Here is a 21612-nt window from a genome sequence, read left to right as displayed (position 1 = left end):
GAGGGGGTCACAATCCTAACCCTATTGGGGGAATCCTCCATCTGCAAGATGGAGGATTTCTAAAAGTCAGAGTCACCTCAGCTCAGGACACCTTAAGGGCTGTCCTGACTGGCCAGTGACTCCTCCTTGTTGCTTTCTTTGTTCCCTCCAGCCTTGCCGCCAAAAGTGGGGGCCGTGGCCGGAGGGGGCGGGCAACTCCACTAAGCTGGAGTGCCCTGCTGGGCTGTGACAAAGGGGTGAGCCTTTGAGGCTCACCGCCAGGTGTCACAGCTCCTGCCTGGGGGAGGTGTTAGCATCTCCACCCAGTGCAGGCTTTGTTACTGGCCTCAGAGTGACAAAGGCACTCTCCCCATGGGGCCAGTAACATGTCTCTAGTGTGGCAGGCTGCTGGAACCAGTCAGCCTACACAGATAGTTGGTTAAGTTTCAGGGGGCACCTCTAAGGTGCCCTCTGTGGTGTATTTTACAATAAAATGTACACTGGCATCAGTGTGCATTTATTGTGCTGAGAAGTTTGATACCAAACTTCCCAGTTTTCAGTGTAGCCATTATGGTGCTGTGGAGTTCGTGTTTGACAGACTCCCAGACCATATACTCTTATGGCTACCCTGCACTTACAATGTCTAAGGTTTTGTTTAGACACTGTAGGGGTACCATGCTCATGCACTGGTACCCTCACCTATGGTATAGTGCACCCTGCCTTAGGGCTGTAAGGCCTGCTAGAGGGGTGGCTTACCTATACTGCATAGGCAGTGAGAGGCTGGCATGGCACCCTGAGGGGAGTGCCATGTCGACTTACTCGTTTTGTCCTCACTAGCACCCACAAGCTGGCAAGCAGTGTGTCTGTGCTGAGTGAGAGGTCTCCAGGGTGGCATAAGACATGCTGCAGCCCTTAGAGACCTTCCTTGGCATCAGGGCCCTTGGTACTAGAAGTACCAGTTACAAGGGACTTATCTGGATGCCAGGGTCTGCCAATTGTGGATACAAAAGTACAGGTTAGGGAAAGAACACTGGTGCTGGGGCCTGGTTAGCAGGCCTCAGCACACTTTCAATTGTAAACATAGCATCAGCAAAGGCAAAAAGTCAGGGGGCAACCATGCCAAGGAGGCATTTCCTTACAGGTGGCTCCTCAGCTAACAGAAGAAAGAGTGGAAGAAGGGTGTTTACTACAAGATGTGGTAACCCCCCACTCCAATACAGCAGACAGGCAACCTGAACCCAAAGAAGCCTGTAACTTAGCCCCTTCCCTTTTAGGTGAAGAGCTAAAGGTGTGGTTCTGGGCACTGACAGCTGTCAGTGGCCTCTGCTGGGTGTTAGCCTTTATGGCTGCACTATCCTTAGCATGGTGGTCTGACCCCATGCCAAATAGCAAGTTAGGCCCCCTGACCCTATTGGTCATGGTGGGGTTACTCCAGCTCTGGGTAACCTCTCTGGGTAAGCTAGGGGTAACCCTGGCCAAGATAAGGTTAGCAGAGGTGGATACCTCTAAGACCAAAATAGAAAGAATGGGTGGAGACATTGAAGAGGCAGACAAGAGGCAATTCAGACTAGGTCCTATCACTGTGGAAGTAGGTCAGTTCCCCAAAGGGAATGACCTGAACAGAAGGATGTAAGGCAGAGTAGGCCCTGCAACTAACCAGCCTATTTCTCCTACTCTTCCTCGCCTGACAGACTGGGAAGACTCTCCCAGCTTGGGCTGAGTCTCCTGGCCTGTGGGCTGGGGGGGGCTTGTGTAAAGAAATGGCTCCCTGTTGCAGTTACCCCCCACTTTTTGCCTGATACTGATGCTGACTTGACTGAGAAGTGTGCTGGGACCCTGCTAACCAGGCCCCAGCACCAGTGTTCCTTCACCTAAAATGTACCATTGTATCCACAATTGGCACACCCTGGCATTCAGATAAGTCCCTTGTAACTGGTACTTCTAGTACCAAGGGCCCTGATGCCAAGGAAGGTCTCTAAGGGCTGCAGCATGTCTTATGCCACCCTGGAGACCTCTCACTCAGCACAGACACACTGCTTGCCAGCTTGTGTGTGCTAGTGAGAACAAAACGAGTAAGTCGACATGGCACTCCACTCAGGGTGCCATGCCAGCCTCTCACTGCCTATGCAGTATAGGTAAGACACCCCTCTAGCAGGCCTTACAGCCCTAAGGCAGGGTGCACTATACCATAGGTGAGGGTACCAGTGCATGAGCATGGTACCCCTACAGTGTCTAAACAAAACCTTAGACATTGTAAGTGCAGGGTAGCCATAAGAGTATATGGTCTGGGAGTCTGTCAAACACGAACTCCACAGCACCATAATGGCTACACTGAAAACTGGGAAGTTTGGTATCAAACTTCTCAGCACAATAAATGCACACTGATGCCAGTGTACATTTTATTGTAAAATACACCACAGAGGGCACCTTAGAGGTGCCCCCTGAAACTTAACCAACTATCTGTGTAGGCTGACTGGTTCCAGCAGCCTGCCACACTAGAGACATGTTGCTGGCCCCATGGGGAGAGTGCCTTTGTCACTCTGAGGCCAGTAACAAAGCCTGCACTGGGTGGAGATGCTAACACCTCCCCCAGGCAGGAACTGTGACACCTGGCGGTGAGCCTCAAAGGCTCCCCCCTTTGTCACAGCCCAGCAGGGCACTCCAGCTTAGTGGAGTTGCCCGCCCCCTCCGGCCACGGCCCCCACTTTTGGCGGCAAGGCTGGAGGGAACAAAGAAAGCAACAAGGAGGAGTCACTGGCCAGTCAGGACAGCCCCTAAGGTGTCCTGAGCTGAAGTGACTCTAACTTTTAGAAATCCTCCATCTTGCAGATGGAGGATTCCCCCAATAGGGTTAGGATTGTGACCCCCTCCCCTTGGGAGGAGGCACAAAGAGGGTGTACCCACCCTCAGGGCTAGTAGCCATTGGCTACTAACCCCCCAGACCTAAACACGCCCTTAAATTTAGTATTTAAGGGCTACCCTGAACCCTAGAAAATTAGATTCCTGCAACTACAAGAAGAAGGACTGCCCAGCTGAAAACCCCTGCAGCGGAAGACCAGAAGACGACAACTGCCTTGGCTCCAGAAACTCACCGGCCTGTCTCCTGCCTTCCAAAGATCCTGCTCCAGCGACGCCTTCCAAAGGGACCAGCGACCTCGACATCCTCTGAGGACTGCCCCTGCTTCGAAAAGACAAGAAACTCCCGAGGACAGCGGACCTGCTCCAAGAAAAGCTGCAACTTTGTTTCCAGCAGCTTTAAAGAACCCTGCAAGCTCCCCGCAAGAAGTGTGAGACTTGCAACACTGCACCCGGCGACCCCGACTCGGCTGGTGGCGATCCAACACCTCAGGAGGGACCCCAGGACTACTCTAAGACTGTGAGTACAAAAACCTGTCCCCCCTGAGCCCCCACAGCGCCGCCTGCAGAGGGAATCCCGAGGCTTCCCCTGACCGCGACTCTTTGAATCCTAAGTCCCGACGCCTGGGAGAGACCCTGCACCCGCAGCCCCCAGGACCTGAAGGACCGGACTTTCACTGGAGAAGTGACCCCCAGGAGTCCCTCTCCCTTGCCCAAGTGGAGGTTTCCCCGAGGAACCCCCCCCTTGCCTGCCTGCAGCGCTGAAGAGATCCTGAGATCTCTCATAGACTAACATTGCGAACCCGACGCTTGGTTCTACACTGCACCCGGCCGCCCCCGCGCCGCTGAGGGTGAAATTTCTGTGTGGGCTTGTGTCCCCCCCGGTGCCCTACAAAACCCCCCTGGTCTGCCCTCCGAAGACGCGGGTACTTACCTGCAAGCAGACCGGAACCGGGGCACCCCCTTCTCTCCATTCTAGCCTATGTGTTTTGGGCACCACTCTGAACTCTGCACCTGACCGGCCCTGAGCTGCTGGTGTGGTGACTTTGGGGTTGCTCTGAACCCCCAACGGTGGGCTACCTTGGACCAAGAACTAAGCCCTGTAAGTGCCTTACTTACCTGGTTAACCTAACAAATACTTACCTCCCCCAGGAACTGTGAAAATTGCACTAAGTGTCCACTTTTAAAACAGCTATTTGTCAATAACTTGTAAAGTATACATGCAATTTTTATGATTTAAAGTTCCTAAAGTACTTACCTGCAATACCTTTCAAATGAGATATTACATGTAGAATTTGAACCTGTGGTTCTTAAAATAAACTAAGAAAAGATATTTTTCTATAACAAAAACCTATTGGCTGGATTTGTCTCTGAGTGTGTGTACCTCATTTATTGTCTATGTGTATGTACAACAAATGCTTAACACTACTCCTTGGATAAGCCTACTGCTCGACCACACTACCACAAAATAGAGCATTAGTATTATCTCTTTTTGCCACTATCTTACCTCTAAGGGGAACCCTTGGACTCTGTGCATACTATTCCTTACTTTGAAATAGTGCATACAGAGCCAACTTCCTACACCGTCTTATAGAGTCAGTGCTCTGCTGCTCACACTTCAGCCTCCATTAGCTCAGCTGCGCATTGGCGTACAGGAGAGGCTGTGAAAACACCTGCACCATCTCTAGGAGTGGGGATGGAAATATATAGCATCCGGGAAGCTAGCAGGAATGTGGTACTGTTTGCAGGGAGAAGACAGTTCAATGATGCAGTCCACTGACCTTTTAAACATAATCAACATACATAGTTTGGGGATGCTTGCCTTGTTTCACTAATAGGCCCAATGCTTTTCATCCTTTAGTCTGGTTAATTGTGAAGATATAGCTGGATGTGGCTACTATGTCCTCTTAGTAGACAACATCCCCTAGGAAGTCCAAGTTCAAGCGGAAACCTAAGACAGCAAAGCATGACTTGACCCCATCCCTCCACTCTCTTTCGAAAGAGAAGTTGCGGGCGCCACGGTTCCATTTGATCTCATAACGAGCCCCAATTTAGGGGCTGAGTCCTCGACTTCCCTGAGCTATTGGCGTCACTGCTGCAGGTTTAGACTTTTATAAAAGCTGTGCTATGCATCTTTGGTCCTCTCCCGTCTCCCTCTAACACACCTTTGGGGCCCAAGGATCTGCAGGGGCCCCCCAGTCAGATCACCACTGGAGGATTCGTTCCCAGCACCGACTGAACTCCTGGAACCGGTCTCTGGTTCCACAGCGACTCTTGTGCAGCCTTCCTCTCAGCCTCCTAGACTGCCACTGTTTCCTCCTTCAGCGATGCCAGTGCTAATACCACTGGCACCAGAGGCGAATACGATGCCAACAAAATCACACTTTGATTCCGCTACAGCGCACCTGGTTTCCGCACCACCTGAGTTTGATCCTATGCTACATGAGAGCTTGCCCCCATTTGATGTCGTCTCTGGTGAATATGGGGGTGATGTAACCTTTTCTGATGATGATAGTTTCTACATGAATTCAGAGAAGGCTTGTGGGCTTGATACTTCCCCTGATACAGGGTTGATTTTGTCTCTTGGGCAACCAACAGAAGAGAGTACTTCCTATGTGGTATTTTGATGAGTTGCTGAAGTCTTGGACCTACAGCTACCGTCTTTTAAAGTTAAGATAATGTTCTTACAAATGTTTTACAACCTCGGTCTGCCTCGTCTGATCCCTTGCTTCCGTTCAGTGACACTTTGATGAACATTTGTTCTAAGCCCCTTCCTTGCCTGCTGGTGAACAGGCAGGTGGCCAGATGCCACAAGCCGACATTTAGAGACCCTATTTTCTTACTCGACATTCGACTTTATAGTGTCTAGTGGTTCAGGCTTCCACCAGCAAGGTACACCCCAATTAATTCACTATGACCCCCAAAGACAGGGAGTGAAAGAGGATTCGGGTATTTGGAAAACAAATGTTCTATTTAGCTCACCTAGGACTAAGGTCGGGAAATGGGGTTTAGTTATTGGGTACAAATATACGGCTGCCCTTTGGGACATGGCCAGCAAGATCTTGCCCACAGCCCTGGAAGAACTTGGAGTCTCCTTTGCTCAGACCATTCAGTGTGCGACAGAAGACGGGATTTATGATGGCCTGGATACTAGGGATTGTCTGGGGCAAGCGGTCGGCATCAATGTGGTGCTCCGTCACCATTCATGAATGCAAGCCGGAGGTTTGTCAAGTGATGCTTATTCACCAAGTAATCTAATTCTCCTTTAGAATATTTCAAGGAGAGTAGGGCCACAACATGCTCCCTGGGCCGGGCCTTTCGACCTCTGCCAAACTTTTTCCTCTCCAGTTTAGCTGAATCCAAGGGTACTCCAGAGGGTTGGCATACAGGCAACTTCAGTCTCCTCAACCCCTACTGCACTCATTCCTTTCAAGGCCAAGGCAACGTGCTGGTCATCACAGACATTAGTCTTCCCAGTTCCCCCTCGCTTGCAGCAACAGCTGCCAACCTGCCTTAATTTGCCAGCAGTGGTGCACAGCCATCCTGTGGAAGACAGGATCTTGTACTTTCTATAGGGGTGGTGATCTGACACATCTGGTAGATGAGCCCTTCAGCTTATTCAGCATGTCTACCATTTCTTTCTGCCCTGCTGCACCATCGTCCCAATCAGCGTCTCTCGAGTTGGTTGGGACATCAGGGAATCTCCTGGATCATGAACCACCTAGCGGGATTCTTGAACTCCAAGGCAGACGAGCTAAGCCAGTGTCTCCTGGTGGATCACAAATGGCACCTGCATCCAAAGGTGACAAAAGGAGTCTTCCAACAGTGGGGAGAACTGTGGCTAGATTGTTTCACAACCGCTGATAGCACTCTGTGTCCATAATTTGGTGCATTGATATCCTAGTGGAGGCACTTGCTAGGAGATAGATTTCTGCTTGAGTGCAACACTGGATTCTTGTATTTTCCCACCTCTGTCACTCCTGTCCTGAGCTCTGAAGAATGTCCGTAACAGGGCCTAAGTCATCCCTGTGGCGCCAGATTGGGCCGGTAGAAAGTGATACCGGGAACTTCTGGGCTTGAGCATTTGACCCCCAATCAGGCCAACACTTCGGGAGAATCTTCTGTCACAACAGAAGGGCAGAGTTCTGCATCTGAACCTGTGCAATCTACACCTCTGTGTGTGGAGGTTGAGTTGTGCCAGTTGACTAGATTCGATCCACCACCTCACATTGTAGATGTCATCCTTTTTTCCCTGTGCCCATCTACGAAGTCCATTTATTCCAGAAGATAGCAAAAATGTGTGCTTGGTGTCGGATCTGCAAGAGAGATCCTTTACAAGCCAAGCTGTTGGGTATTTCATGTTTGTCTTTTTTTTCTTTAAAAAAAAAAAAAAACTTTATTGGTATTTTGATTCAAAACTTATTGGTACAATAGGAATGGCACTCTATAAATATTCATTTATCTTTTTCCACTGAGCATAATTTTGCTGAGTATTGCCCGAGAAGGTCTGTCAACATACACTGATATGAGCATAGACAGCAACCCCGAATCCCAACGTATCTATCTCCCCCGACACCCTTAGGTTAAAACTCTATGAATTTGTAGTCGAAGAGGGGCATCGGTTTGGACAATTCCCTTGTCAGTTTGCTAAAATCGCATAAGAAACAGTGCCATCCATCTCTAAGCTGTAATCCCGGTCTCCGCCACCCATCTGCCCCCTACCCAGTACAGGATTCTCTTACTGTGTTTGTTTTGTCTTTGTCAAAACAAGGCCTTGCACTGGGTGCTATTAAAGATTATTTATCTGCCCTTTCGGCCTGTCTGTTTGCAGGATAAACTTACTTTGAGCCTATGCACAACTGCTCGTTGAGAGTTCAGAGCTTAAAGGTCCTCCCTATTGTGATCATTTCAGCTTTTAACCTGAGTGAACTCCAGGCTCTATTGGTACAACTGCCCTACACCATCTTTATTCCAGACTGATGCTGAGTACTTGGGTTACCTTCTGTAAGGAAATGGCTCCCTGTTGCAGTTACCCCCCCACTTTTTGCCTCATACTGATGCTGACTTGACTGAGAAGTGTGCTGAGACCTGCTAACCAGGCCCCAGCACCAGTGTTCTTTCCCTAACCTGTACCTTTGTCTCCACAATTGGCACACCCTGTCATCCAGGTAAGTCCCTTGTAACTGGTACCCCTGGTACCAAGTGCCCTGATCCCAGGGAAGGTCTCTAAGGGCTGCAGCATGTCTTATGCCACCCTGGGGACCCCTCACTCAGCACAGACACACTGCTTGCCAGCTTGTGTGTGCTGGTGGGGAGAAAATGACAAAGTCGAAATGGCACTCCCCTCAGGGTGCCATGCCAACCTCACACTGCCTATGGCATAGACAAGTCACCCCTCTAGCAGGCCTTACAGCCCTAAGGCAGGGTGCACTATACCATAGGTGAGGGCATAGGTGCATGAGCACTATGCCCCTACAGTGTCTAAGCAAAACCTTAGACATTGTAAGTGCAGGGTAGCCATAAGAGTATATGGTCTGGGAGTCTGTCAAACACGGACTCCACAGCACCATAATGGCTACACTGAAAACTGGGAAGTTTGGTATCAAACTTCTCAGCACAATAAATGCAGACTGATACCAGTGTACATTTTATTGTGAAATACACCCCGGGGGCATCTTAGAGACGCCCCCTGAAAACATACCCGACTTCCAGTGTGGGCCGAGTAGTTTTACCAGCCTGCCACACACCAGACATGTTGCTGGCCACATGGGGAGAGTACCTTTGTCACTCTGGCCAGGAACAAAGCCTGTACTGGGTGGAGGTGCTTCTCACTTCCCCCTGCAGGAACTGTTAACACCTGGCGGTGAGCCTCAAAGGCTCACCCCCTTTGTTACAGCGCCACAGGGCATCCCAGGTAGTGGAGATGCCCGCCCCCTCTGGCCACGGCCCCACTTTTGGCGGTAAGGCCGGAGGAGATAATGAGAAAAAGAAGGAGGAGTCACTGGCCAGTCAGGACAACCCCTGAGGTGTCCTGAGCTGAGGTGACTCTGACTTTAGAAATCCTCCATCTTGCAGATGGAGGATTCCCCCAATAGGATTAGGGATGTGACCCCCCTCCTCTCCCCCCCCACCGGGAGGAGGCACAAAGAGGGTGTAGCCACCCTCAGGGCTAGTAGCCATCGGCTACTAACCTCCCAGACCTAAATACACCCCTAAATTGAGTATTTAGGGGCCCCCAGAACCTAGGAAGAGAGATTCCTGCAAATTGAAGATGAAGAAGGACTGCTGACCTGAAGCCCTGCAGAGAAGACGGAGACACCAACTGCTTTGGCCCCAGCCATACCGGCCTGTCTCCCCACTTCAAGAAAAACTGCAACAGCGACGCATCCCTCAGGGTCCAGCGACCTCTGAAGCCTCAGAGGACTAGCCTGCATCTAAAAGGACCAAGAACTCCTGAGGACAGTGGCCCGGTTCCACAAAGACTGAAACTTGCAACAAAGAAGAAAAGACCACACGTTTCCCGCCGGAAGCGTGAGAATTTCCACTCTGCACCCGACACCCCCGGCTCGACCTGCGGAAAACCAACACTACAGGGAGGACTCCCAGGCGACTGCAAGCCCGTGAGTAGCCAGAGTTGACCCCCCTGAGTCCCCACAGCGACTCCTGCAGAGGGAATCCAGAGGCTCCCCCTGACCGCGACTGCCTGCTTCAAAGAACCCGACGCCTGGTAAACCCACTGCACAAGCAGCCCCCAGGACTTGAAGGATCCGACCTCCAGTGCAGGAGCGACCCCCACGTGGCAGTCTTCCTAGCCCAGGTGTTGGCTACCCAGAGGAGCCCCCCCTTGCCTGCCTGCATCACCGAAGAGACCTTCGGGTCTCCCATTGAATCCTATTACAAACCCGACACCTGTTTGCACTCTGCACCCGGCCGCCCCTGTGCCGCTGAGGGTGTACTTTCTGTGCCTGCCTGTGTCCCACCCCCCCCACCCCACCCCCGGTGCCCTACAAAACCCCCCTGGTCTGCCCTCCGATGTCGCAGGTACTTACCTACTGGCAGACTGGAACCGGGGCACCCCTATTTTCATTGAAGCCTATGTGTTTTGGGCACCACTTTGACCTCTGCACCTGACCGGCCCTGAGCTGCTGGTGTGGTAACTTTGGGGTTGCCTTGAACCCCCAACGGTGGGCTACCTTGGACCCAACTTTGAACCCTGTAAGTGTTGTACTTACCTGTGAACTTAACATTTACTTACCTCCCCCAGGAACTATTGATTTTTGCACTGTCCATTTTTAAAATAGCCTATTGCCATTTTTGCCAAAACTGTACATGCTATTGTGATGATTCAAAGTTCCTAAGAGACCTGAGTGAAGTACCTTTCGTTTGAAGTATTACTTGTAAATCTTGAACCTGTGGTTCTTAAAATAAACTAAGAAAATATATTTTTCTATATAAAAACCTATTGGACTGGAGTAAGTCTTTGAGTGTGTGTTCCTCATTTATTGCCAGTGTGTGTACAACAAATGCTTAACACTACCCTCTGATAAGCCTACTGCTCGACCACACTACCACAAAATAGAGCATTAGAATTATCTCTTTTTGCCACTATCTTACTTCTAAGGGGAACCCTTGGACTCTGTGCATGCTATTCCTTACTTTGAAATAGTGCATACAGAGCCAACTTCCTACACCTTCTGACTGCAAATTGTGACTTCTTTCCACTTTGGGCAGTCCATCACCCTAATGTCATTCTTTGCTCCGCCCCACCCCTCGAAAGAGGGGGGAGGGGAAATGGTCTCCATTGGTTGGATCCCATAAGAACTTTTACATTGATTGCACCAAGGAACATTGGGTGAATGTTCAGCTTATTGTGATGTTGTCTGATGCTAAGAAAGGGAAGCAGTGCAGCATTAAGACTGTCGTTCAAAAAAACATCCTCCGGAAGGTCTGAGACCTCATTCCACCAAGACTAAGGCTACCGCTGCTGTGTTGGCACACAAAGTGCCTGTCCTTGACATATATCAGGCCACGACGTGGGCATCAGTGCACACATTCATGAACCCCTTCTGCCTTGACGGGAAGAGGATTTTGGCTGTCTGGTCCTTGATGGCGTTCTGGTCTGAGTCCCCTCCCCAGACTGGCCCCCTTGGGAGGTACTGCTTAGATATCTTTTCTAAAGGTAAGGAATTTTCAGTTAAGAAGTATCCATCAGAAGTTACTTACCTTTTATAACGCTCTTTTTGGTGAATTCTCTAAATAACCGCAGATTCCTCACCACCCACCCACCTTAATGTTCTGTTGAGTGGCCCTTTTTTTTTACCATCAAAAACAAAGTTTCAAATTCGAGATCTGAACTCTGGTTCCATCATTTGTTTTCTGTTCTGTGTCCAAAGGTGTGGAAGGAGTCGTGCAAGGAAGAGACATCTGCGCACAAGTGTGCTGGTTTGTTCAACAGGCATGGAGTAAAATCCACCCATGCAGCAGCTCTGCTACCCTCCCTGGAGTGAAAATAAATGTTTTTTCTGTTGTATAGAAGTATGTATATGACCTTGGAGGGACTTCAGTCCTGCTGGCTGGAAGTGAAGTGTGGTGTGTTCATAGGCTATGTTTTAGGTTGAGCCTACTAGACATTGTAAACTGTCTCGTTGCAAAAGACACTCTTGTGGGATTACCAAGAACATACAGGGTTGTAGGCCGTCCATTGCTTTACTGTCCCTCTCACTTGCCTGCTTCTTATTCAGTGGATTTTTGTTCTTCAATTTATCAATCTTATACTTGTCCCAACTGGGGTGCACAGCCTCTTTACCATCTCTTTGATTAGCTGGTTGTGTGCTTCCACTGTTCACTTTTATGGATCAAATCTGTTTATTGATTTAAACATATAAACATATAAAGTACAGCACATCACAGCATGACAGATAAAATGCACCACCACGGCAGAGAAGCTCCAGTTCGGCAAACAGGAGTCCCTCCGTTAAATCCCTGATCTATGCCCAAAGGGACCTCGCCGCCAGCCTCCTCCTTGCAGGTGGCTAACGCCGAAAAATCTTTTAAGCTGCGAGCTCCATACATGATAAACCAAGCATACATATAACTAAAAACACACCAACAGTGCTTCCCTTCAAGAGTCCATGTCGTCCTCCTGTCTCTCCGCTCCCCCGCACCCCTGCCCCTCCTGCATAGCCCCAGCCATCCCGAAAATCTCTCCAAACAGGCACCCTGACCAAGGTTCAAGTCAGCCCCAAAACTCTCAGATAAGCCGGGCATGTCAACTCTGTAAATTCTGTGGATAAAATCTGAAAGAATGGCCTCCACAGTGTGGCCAAATCACCCACCCGCTGCTGAGAGGCCAAGGTAAGCTTTTCCATTGCCAGGATAAACCACCGCTTCTGGAGCCAGGAACACATATGTCGGTACCCTATCTGTACCCCACAAAGCTAGAATCAGCTGCAGCGCCGCATTGAGGGCCAGGGCCATCTGCCGCCCTTTTAGCGATCTCAGGGGAAAGGTGAGGGGATTGGGCAAACCCAGCAGGATGTACAATGGAAATCTAGGGATCTTAGTATGGAACGCTGTATCAATATCATCTATAATGCTCTCCTAATATCGATTGAGCTTGGGGCAATGCCAAAGTAAATGCACAAGCGTGCCCGTGCCACCACACCCTCTCCAGCAGAGGTTAGACTTGATGGGGTCCCAAGTGCGTATCCTTGCTGGAGTATAATACCAGTAGGAGGCCACCTTATATGCTGCCTCCATCCCTGCTGCATTATAGGCCGTATGATGTATTCTATAAAATAAACTGTCTGACTCCTCATCCGAAAATTCCCTCTCCAGCTCCCTCTCCCATCTCAACTGTCCCTTTGGCTTAGGCGGACGCTCCTCCCCCTGCAGAAGCCGGTAAAGTTCTGAAATTACTCGTTTATCATCCTTCTTCATCAACAGCCATTTCTCGAACGACATAAGAGGCCTATCTATTAATGCTCTATTAGCCGGCAACAGGGCCCAGTGCCGTATCTGATAGTACATTAGCTTCTCTGCCTCTGTCAAAGCATACGACTCCCTCATCTGATCAAAGGACAACACTCCTTGCTCATCAAAAAGGCTTCCCACCCTCTTGCAGCCACCATCCTACCACCGTCTCAAGCCTTCCACACGGAGCCCAGGCTCAAAGTCAGGATTCGCACCTATGGGGATCATCGGAGACGGAAAAGACGTAAGCCCTGATTGACAAGCCACCGCGTCCCAAATACGTAACATTGCTCCCGTGATCGGAGAAGAATAGAGTCCCCCTGCCTTGTGCCGACGCCGGAGCCAGGGCTCCTTCCATATATGAGAGCCCGCCAACGCCTGATCCATAAAGCATCAATGTTTCTCAGTAAGTGGGCGACTCCACTCTAAAAGAAAACGCAACTGCGTCTCCTGAAAATATCGCAAAAGGCAGGGAATCGCCAGCCCCCCCTCCCCCTTAGGGCGATATAAAATCCGTCGCAGGAGATGCGCCGGCCAACCCTCCAATACAAATCTCAGAACCGCCGATTGAAGAGTTGCTATCGTCCGAGGCGGCGGAGTCAGAGGAAGCGCCTGGAACACATAAAGTATACGCACCGCCGCCACCCTACGTAACCAGGACAGTTTGTGTCTCCCCCAGGACTCCAGGTCTCGCTGCACTTCACAAACTAACTTTGTGTAATTCAAGCTCGCCGTCTTTGCAGCAGAGGTCGCCAATTCAACCCCTAGATAGGAAAGCCGCGAAGACGACCAAAGAAAGGGGTATCTAGCTCTCAAATCTTCCTCATGATCCGAGCTTACAGACAAACTAAGGACCTGGGACTCCTGCATATTCACCCGGAATCCAGAAACCTGGCCAAACTCAGCGATTATCTCCATAAGCGCAGGCAGCGAAGTCGCGGGCTCCGCCAGGGTAAGGATCATATCATCTGCATACAAGGTAATAAGATGGTGGTCACCTCCAAACTTCACACCGGAGACAAAGGGGCTGTCCCGTAAATGCTGCGCCAGGGGCTCCATATATAGCGCAAACAAGAGGGGAGAGAGCGGGCATCCCTGTCGAGTCCTGCGCCTGATAGGAAACGGCAAAGAAAGCATGCCATTAACCCGGACCGCCGCCCTAGGAGACCGATAGATACATCAGATCCAAGACCTAAAACCGGGACCCAGTCTGTAACGCTCCAGTACCCGGAAAAGATACGGCCAATGAACCCTATCGAACGCCTTCTCCGCGTCAATAGAGAGAAAAAGTGCCTCCCTGCGGGATCGATCTATTTTGTCTAACAGATGCAGAAGCCGCTTCGTATTGTTGCTACATTGTCGATGTGGTATAAAACCTGACTGATCCGGATCAACAAGACCCGACATATAGAGATTAAGGCGATAGGCAAGAATTCCAGAGAATAGCTTAGCATCTATGTTCAGGAGCCAAATCGGCCTATATGAAGCGCACTCCTCTGGGTCCTTCCCTGTCTTTTGTATAACTGCAGTGGTAGCGTCCAACATACTAGGCGCCAGGGCCCCGATGTCCAAAAAGAGTTAAAGAGCCACTCCAAAAGCGGCGCGAGTTCCACGCAAAAGGTCTTATAGAAAAGTGCCGTAAAACCATCAGGGCCAGGAGACTTCCCAACCTTTAGGCGTGAAATCGCTGATATGACCTCTTCCGACCTTATCGGTTGGTCCAGGAAAGACGCCTCCTTCTCACCGAGAGGAGTGATTGCTATGCCCTCCAGAAAAGAATCCAGAGCCACACTGTCCCGCTCATCCGCCGCGTATAGCCCCAGATAAAACTCTGCAAACGCCTTTGCAATTTGATCACTCGTGCGCGCCTCCTTTCCGGAGGGGAACGGACCAGTTTTATCGTCGACACAGTGCGCTGTGCTCGCAACCGGTGCGCCAAAAGCTTCCCGCACCTATTGCTCCCAATGTAATATTTATGCTTAAGTCGCGCTACCGCATACTCCGCCCTGTCCCAATTTAGCCGTTTAAGCTGCTGCCTCACCTTCTCCAAATCCCACCAGATTCTGGGTGCGCCAGTGGATTTATGGGAGCGCTCCAGTACAGCCACCCTCTGCTCCAGCTCTTCCCTTATCTCCCTCCTTGCCTTATTATCTCTAGCGGACAGCGCCATCACCTCGCCCCTCACCACCGCCTTCAGAGCCTCCCACACAGTCTCCAAACAGGTGCTGCCATCGTCATTAAAGCTAACATAGTCCGTGATCACACGCCGGAGCGACTCCACCATTGCTCCACTCTGGAGCAAGGAATCCCTAAAGCGCCAGCCCGGAGTACCCACCCGGCCCATATCCATGGTAACCTCTACAGTAATAGGAGCATGATCAGTCACGGCTCGAGGCTCAATCGTGGCCTCCCTAACCCGGGAATTGAACTCCTGCGAGGCCAGAAAAAGGTCGAGCCGTGCATACGTTTTGGTCGCCGCTGAGTAAAAGGAATAACCCCGAAGCGTGGGATGCGCCTTCCTCCACACATCCTCCAAACCACATTCAGCCAGCCACTGACGCCCGCCGTCAACAACACCCCAGTCTGCCCAAAGCGGTGATCCGAGCGATCAAGCTCCTTATCCATCACCAAATTAAAATCTCCTCCCACCAAGATGGCGCCATCTGGCGAGTTAAGCATCAGGGAAACAGACTATCTCAGAAAGGTTTCCTGCTGGGCATTAGGAGCATACAGGGAAGCAATAGTAAAGGAGAAGGCCCCAACTCTTATTCTAATAGCCAGAAACCTGCCTTGCACCTCAAGTATTTTCCCCACTACTTCCCCAGAAAAGGTCCTCAAGAGCAGCATTGCTACCCCAGCGTGTTTTGTATTTGCTGAAGACCAGAATTGTCTAGGGAACCACTTTGAAAGCATGCAAAATGTGTCCTTATGCAATAAGTGTGTCTCCTGTAACAGACAGATATGACTCCCAGATTTCTCGAGACCCGACAGGATCGCCAGCCGCTTGGTCGGACTGTTAAGCCCGCGGACATTCAAGCTTAGACACTTAACTGCCGTGCATCGCAAAGGGAAGATCGCTCAGGAGGGGAGGAGCCCCGCGGAGGAACCAAGACCCAGAACAGTGCCTCAGCCGCTCCGAACCACATGGCCAAACCGCTAAGACACTCAATGACCAGACTCTGAGGGAAGCACACCAACGTACAATCATTGCGCACAACAGGTGCTCACAACAAAAAAGTCCTCTCGCACTCATCTCCAAAGAGGAAAAGGTCTCAATAGGGCCGTAGAACCACTCCAATTCACAACAAAGTCCAGCGACTCCACCTCCCAGGCCCCTCTCAAACGGCTTTAAGCCTGTGTTAGGAAGTTGGCTCTGTATGTGCTATTTCAAAGTAAGAAATAGCATGCACAGAGTCCAAGGGTTCCCCTTAGAGGTAAAATAGTGGCTAAAAGTGTCAGATGTGCTGCTTCACCCCTCAACCCCTTCTTGCAACCCGCTCATTTTTATTTTTGTATTTTTTTATTAGCGTGTGCTACGTTTAAATTAAAAAATGCATTTGTCATATTTTTGTTAACCACCAGCCCATATTGGATCAGTAAATAAAAAGAAAAAAAATGCAGTTGTCATCTTGTAGACACACATGTGCATTTTTAAGGCATGCTAACATCTACAAAATGATGGTTTTTTTGTTAGTTTTTTTTAGCAGTGCTGTTCTTCAGCTTAGAAGCTGTACAGCATGGTTACAAAAAATTGGAGAAGTTAATATGCATCGGCAAACCCATTAAGCCTATGAGACCTATCATCACTGCACTATTTAATGTGTTTACAGCTAGTAGGAAGCTGGCCTGGTGTGTGGTGAGCACCTATGGTGTTATCGCCCTATACCAGGCCCAGGTATCCCCTATTAGTGAAATATAAGCAGTGTATAGGAAGCCAGGCTCTTGCACAAGCTTTGCATGTCTCCTAGATAAGTCTTGGCTGCTCATCCACAGCTACCTCTAGAGAGCCTGGGTTGCAGACAGGAAGACCACTAACAAGCCTTGGCAAATGCAACAGAAGAGGAAGACGAATTGCAAGGCTGAAGAGGACTAGCAAGGCCCAGGGGACTCTGCCCATGGAGGGGAGACCGGGGTGACCCTCACCAGTCGGGAGAGTCACAATATGAGGAGTGTAGGAAAGTTCCCTCTTTCTTTGCATGGTTACCCCAGTTTTCTGCCTGTTGTCAGTGTGCTTGACTGTGTTTACTGGGATCCTGCTAACCAGGACCCCAGTGATTATGCTCTCTCCTCTAAATTTGGTTGCTGGTAACTTTTTCTTTCTACAATTGGCGTACTGGTACCCCCAACCCCCCATGAGTCCCTAGTATATGGTGCCTAGTTACCAGGGCATTGGGGTTCCAGGGGATCCCTATGGGCTGCAGCAGTTATTTTGCCACCCACAGGGAGCCCATGCAAAGGGTTTTGCAGGCCTGCCATTGCAGTCTGCATGAAATGGGTGACCTGTTTTCACTACAGGTCACTGCACCAGGTCACTATGTCACCCCTATGGTAGGCCCTCTCAGCCCAAAGGATAGGGTGCAGGTACCTGTGTGTGAGGGCACCTCTACACTAGCGGAGAGGCCCCCACAAACTCCAGTTCCATTTTTCTGGACCTTGTGAGTGCGGGGACACCATTTTATGCGCGTACTAGACACAGGTCAGTACCTATGTCCAGCTACATAATGGTAACTCCAAACCTGGCCATGTTTGGTATCAAACATGTTGGAGTCATACCCCAATATTGTCACAAGTATTGGAAGTATGATTCCATGCACTCTGTGGGCTCCTTAGAGGACCCCCCAGTATTGCTATCACCAGTCTTACAGGATTTTCCGGGCAGCCCAGCTACAGCCACCCCTCAGACAGGTTTCTGCCCTCCTGCTGCTTGATCTGATCAAACCCAGGAAAGCACAACAAAGGATTTCCTTTGGGAGAGGGAGGTAACACCTTTGGAAATAGGTGTGACTGGCTTGGTAGGGGTAGCCTCCCCAAGCCACAGGTTTGCCTTGAAGGGCACATTTGGTGACCTCCATGCATACATCAGTCCACACCGGTTCGGGGACCCCCAGTCCCTGCTCATGCACGAAACTGGACAATGAAAAGGGGAGTGGCGACTTCCTTGTCCATCACCACCCCAAGGGTGGTGCCCAGAGCTCCTCCAGAGGGTCCCTGGGTTCCGCCATCTTGTTTCTAAGGTTTGCAGGGAACTCTGTGAGCATCTGAGTGGTCAGGCCAGGCAGGTGACATCAGAGCCCCCTCCTGATAGGTGCTTAACTGGTTATGTGACCAATCCCCATTTCAGGGCTATTTAGGGTCTCTCTCTAGGGTGGGTCCTCAGATTCAGCTTGCAAGATTCTAGCAGGACTCCTCTGCTTTGACTTCTGGCCTTCGGAACTGCGACTGGACCCTCCAGAAACTGACAATCTGAAGATTCACAAGGAAGACTCTTCTGCAACATTGTATCCAGAGCTCCTGCCAGCTTTGCAACATTTTCCTCGCCGCGCATCCTCAGAAGACTGCAACTCTTCCGTCTGCACAAAAAGAAGAAGGAATCTCCCTTGGAATGAAGGAGTCACTCCCCTTCAACCGCAGGCCCAAACGACGACCGGCTGCGTAGATCCCCTCTCTTGCTGAGGTACGTGAATCCTGCATCATGGGTGGTGGTCCAGCGTAGTCCTCTTGGTCCTCTCTGCCAGCTGTCCAACTTTGGTGGAGGTAAGCCTTTACCTTCCCATGCAGGGCAGTACCCCCGTGCACTGCGTCACTTGCAGCTGCCAAGGCTGCTTTGCATCTCCCCCAAGGGACCTTCATGTGACGTGTAGCTACAGCCCCCAGCACTCCATCCTGCAAAGCACAGCATCCTGCGTGGTTCTCCTGTGGTGTGGGATCCTCTTTTGTAGTGCTGCGTGGGCTCCTTCTGCTATTCCTGTATCCCTGTCCCGTGGGAGTCCTGTGGGTTTTGCCTCTGCTCCTGCTGACTCTGCAACGCTAAGGGTCCCCTGTGACTCTCCCTCCTGAGTTGAATCCTCCTGGACCCTGCTGGTCCCCGGCAGCACCTCTTTTCCACTAACCACGAGTTTGCCTTTGCCAAGGCTTGTTGGTGGAAATCCTGCACCAACACCCATCTGCAATCTTCCATCCGGCATGGGACATCTTCTGCATCCATCAGGAACTCTTCTCCAGGGCTGTAGTGCTGACCTGTTCTTCAGTACCGTCAACCAACTCCTGCAAGTACCTCTAGTTGGATAGTAGCTCCCACTCCTCCTGGAGTCCACTGTGACTCTTGGACTTGGTCCCCTCTCTCCACAGGTCTTCTTCCTTCAGAAATCCACTGCTGGTTTCTTGCAGTCTTGTCTGGGTGTCTTCTTTTGCTTCTTTTCTTCCTTTTGGGTGGTGTGGGGAAAATCCAGTGTTTTACTCCTGCTTTCCTGGTCGCTGTGGGGTACTGTTACTTACCTCTGTGGTTTTCTAATATCCCCCAACTCCCCCCTACACATTCCACTTACCTAGGTGGGAGTCCTGTGTTCGCATTGCATTTGTTTAGTATATGGTTTGTGCTCTACCTAGGGTCACTATTGGTTATTGCTATTTGCACTGTTTTCTAACCTTTCCTATGCCTTTTTCTGATTGCTAGTGTATATCTTTAGTGTATTACTTACCTCCTAAGGGTGGGTCACCTGTCTAGTATTTTGTGGTGATTTGTGCCAAAAATAAAGTACCTTTATTTTTGTAACACTGAGTATTTCCTTTCATGTGTGTGAGTACTGTGTGACTAGAGTGGTATTGCATTTAGCTTTGCATGTCTCATAGATAAGCCTTAGCTGGTCATCCACAGCTACCCCTAGAGAGCCTGGCTCCTAGACGCTGCCTGCACTTCACTAAGAGGGGATATCTGGACCTGGTATAAGATGTAAGTACCATAGGTCACACCACTTCCTAAAAGGAGGCAGCCCCTATAGGCAATCTACTGGCAGCAGGCACAGCAAGTCCCAGCGAGGCCCACTCAGCACACCTGAAGAGGAGTCCCACGTCACTGAAACAGCAGAGCTGAGAGTATGCTTGACAGGAAGAAGTGCTGGGGGCCGGACATACACTAAGCCGGACGATCCCGTGGAGGATGAACAAACAAGCCCTGGTAGCTGCAAGAGTCGCAGTGCACAGGGATACTGGCAGAGAGGACTAAGGGGACCACTCCAGACCACCACCTGTGATGCAGAATCCACGCAGTTCCGGAGTAGAGCAGATCCATGCAGCCAGTCGTCATTGCAGTTGGTGCCTGCAAATGCAGGGGAGTGACTCTTTCACTCCAAGGGAGATTCCTTCTTACTTCTTGGTGCAGGCTGGAGTCTTGTCGACCTCAGAAGATGCACAGCCGGGGAAATGTTGCAGTTGCTGGAAGGAGCCGGAGAAACAATGTTGCAAAGCTAAGTCATTGCTGGAGTTGCACTTTGTGGGTTCCTGAAGAGTCCAGTTGCGGTCCCAGTGGCAAGAAGGTTAAGTAAACATTGCAGAGGAGTCCTGCTGGAATCTTGCATGTCAAATCTGAGGACCTACCCAAGAGGAAGACCCTAAATAGCCCATGAAGGGGGATTGGTCACCTATCAGGAGGGGTCTCTGACGTCACCTGCTGGCACTGGCCACTCAGAGCCCTCCAGAGTGCCCCCCCCTTGCAAAGCAAGATGGCTGAAGTCTAGGACACACTGGAGGAGCTCTGGGCACCACCCGGGGAAGCTGGTGGACAGGGGAGTGGTCACTCCCCTTTCCTTTGCCAATTTTGTGCCAGAGAAAAGACCGGGAGTCCATGGACTGGTGCAAACCAGTTTATGTAAGCAGGGCACCTAGTGTGCCCTTCAAAGCATACCGGCGGCTTGGGGAGGCTACTCCCTATTTCCAAGGGGAGAGGGTGTTGCCTCCCTATCCCACGGTAAATTCTTTGTTCAGCTTTTCCCTGCTTGAGCTGGTCCAGCAGCAGGAGGGCAGGAAATCGTCTGGAGGGTGGCAGCAGAGCGGGCTTCTTGCAAAGCCCTGGAAGACTGGTAGGAGTAATCCTGGGGGGGTCCTCTAAGGAGCCCCCAGAGTGCATGGAATCATAAACCAATACTGATGCTGATATGTTTGATACCAAACATTCCCAGTTCAGAGTTACCATTATGTGTCCAGTACAAGGGTAAAATGGCTTCCCCGCACTTACAAAGTACAGTGTGATGGAACTGGAGTTTAAAAGGGCACCTCTGCTCATGCAGGGGTGCCCTCACACATGAGTTCCAGCACCCTGCCATCGGCTAGGAGGGCCTGCCATAGGGGTGACTTACAGTGACCTGGTGCAGTGACCTGTAGTGAAAAGGGTGCATGCACCTTGTCATGCAGGCTGCAATGGCAGGCCTGCAGACACATCATTTTCCACAGGATCCCATGGGTGGCATAATACATGCTGCAGTCCAGGGAGAAGCCCTGGTGCCCCAATACCCTGGGTACCTAAGTATCATTTACTAGGGACTTATATGGGGGCACCAGTATGCCTGTTGTGGGGTGTGCAAAGTCCTAGGCAACCAAATTTAGAGGCAGAGCGCACAATCGCTGGGGTCCATGCTAGCAGGATCCCTTTGAACAAAGTCAAAGCATATGGACAACAGTCAAACAGTGGGGGTAACCTTGCCAAAAAGAGTGAGTTTCCTACACGGCTGCTACACAAGTTGCTTCTTCTCTTATAGTCTGCTATCACCCCTCCTCATTCTTTGCTCTGTTTATTCCTCCTGTCTTGGCCCT

At 50.6% G+C, this 21612-nt stretch overlaps 1 protein-coding gene across 1 annotated transcript in view; it reads left to right on the top strand.

Moving 5' to 3' along the window:
- The window catches only part of IDH3B (isocitrate dehydrogenase (NAD(+)) 3 non-catalytic subunit beta), a 151391-nt gene that overhangs the window by 73752 nt on the left and 56027 nt on the right, over positions 1-21612 (top strand). The window lies entirely within an intron of this gene.

Source organism: Pleurodeles waltl, chromosome 1_1 (genome assembly GCF_031143425.1).
Source record: "Pleurodeles waltl isolate 20211129_DDA chromosome 1_1, aPleWal1.hap1.20221129, whole genome shotgun sequence".
Taxonomy (NCBI): domain Eukaryota; kingdom Metazoa; phylum Chordata; class Amphibia; order Caudata; family Salamandridae; genus Pleurodeles; species Pleurodeles waltl.
The sequence above is the reverse complement of the archived record's forward strand: the minus strand, read 5'-3'. Positions and strand labels throughout refer to the sequence as shown.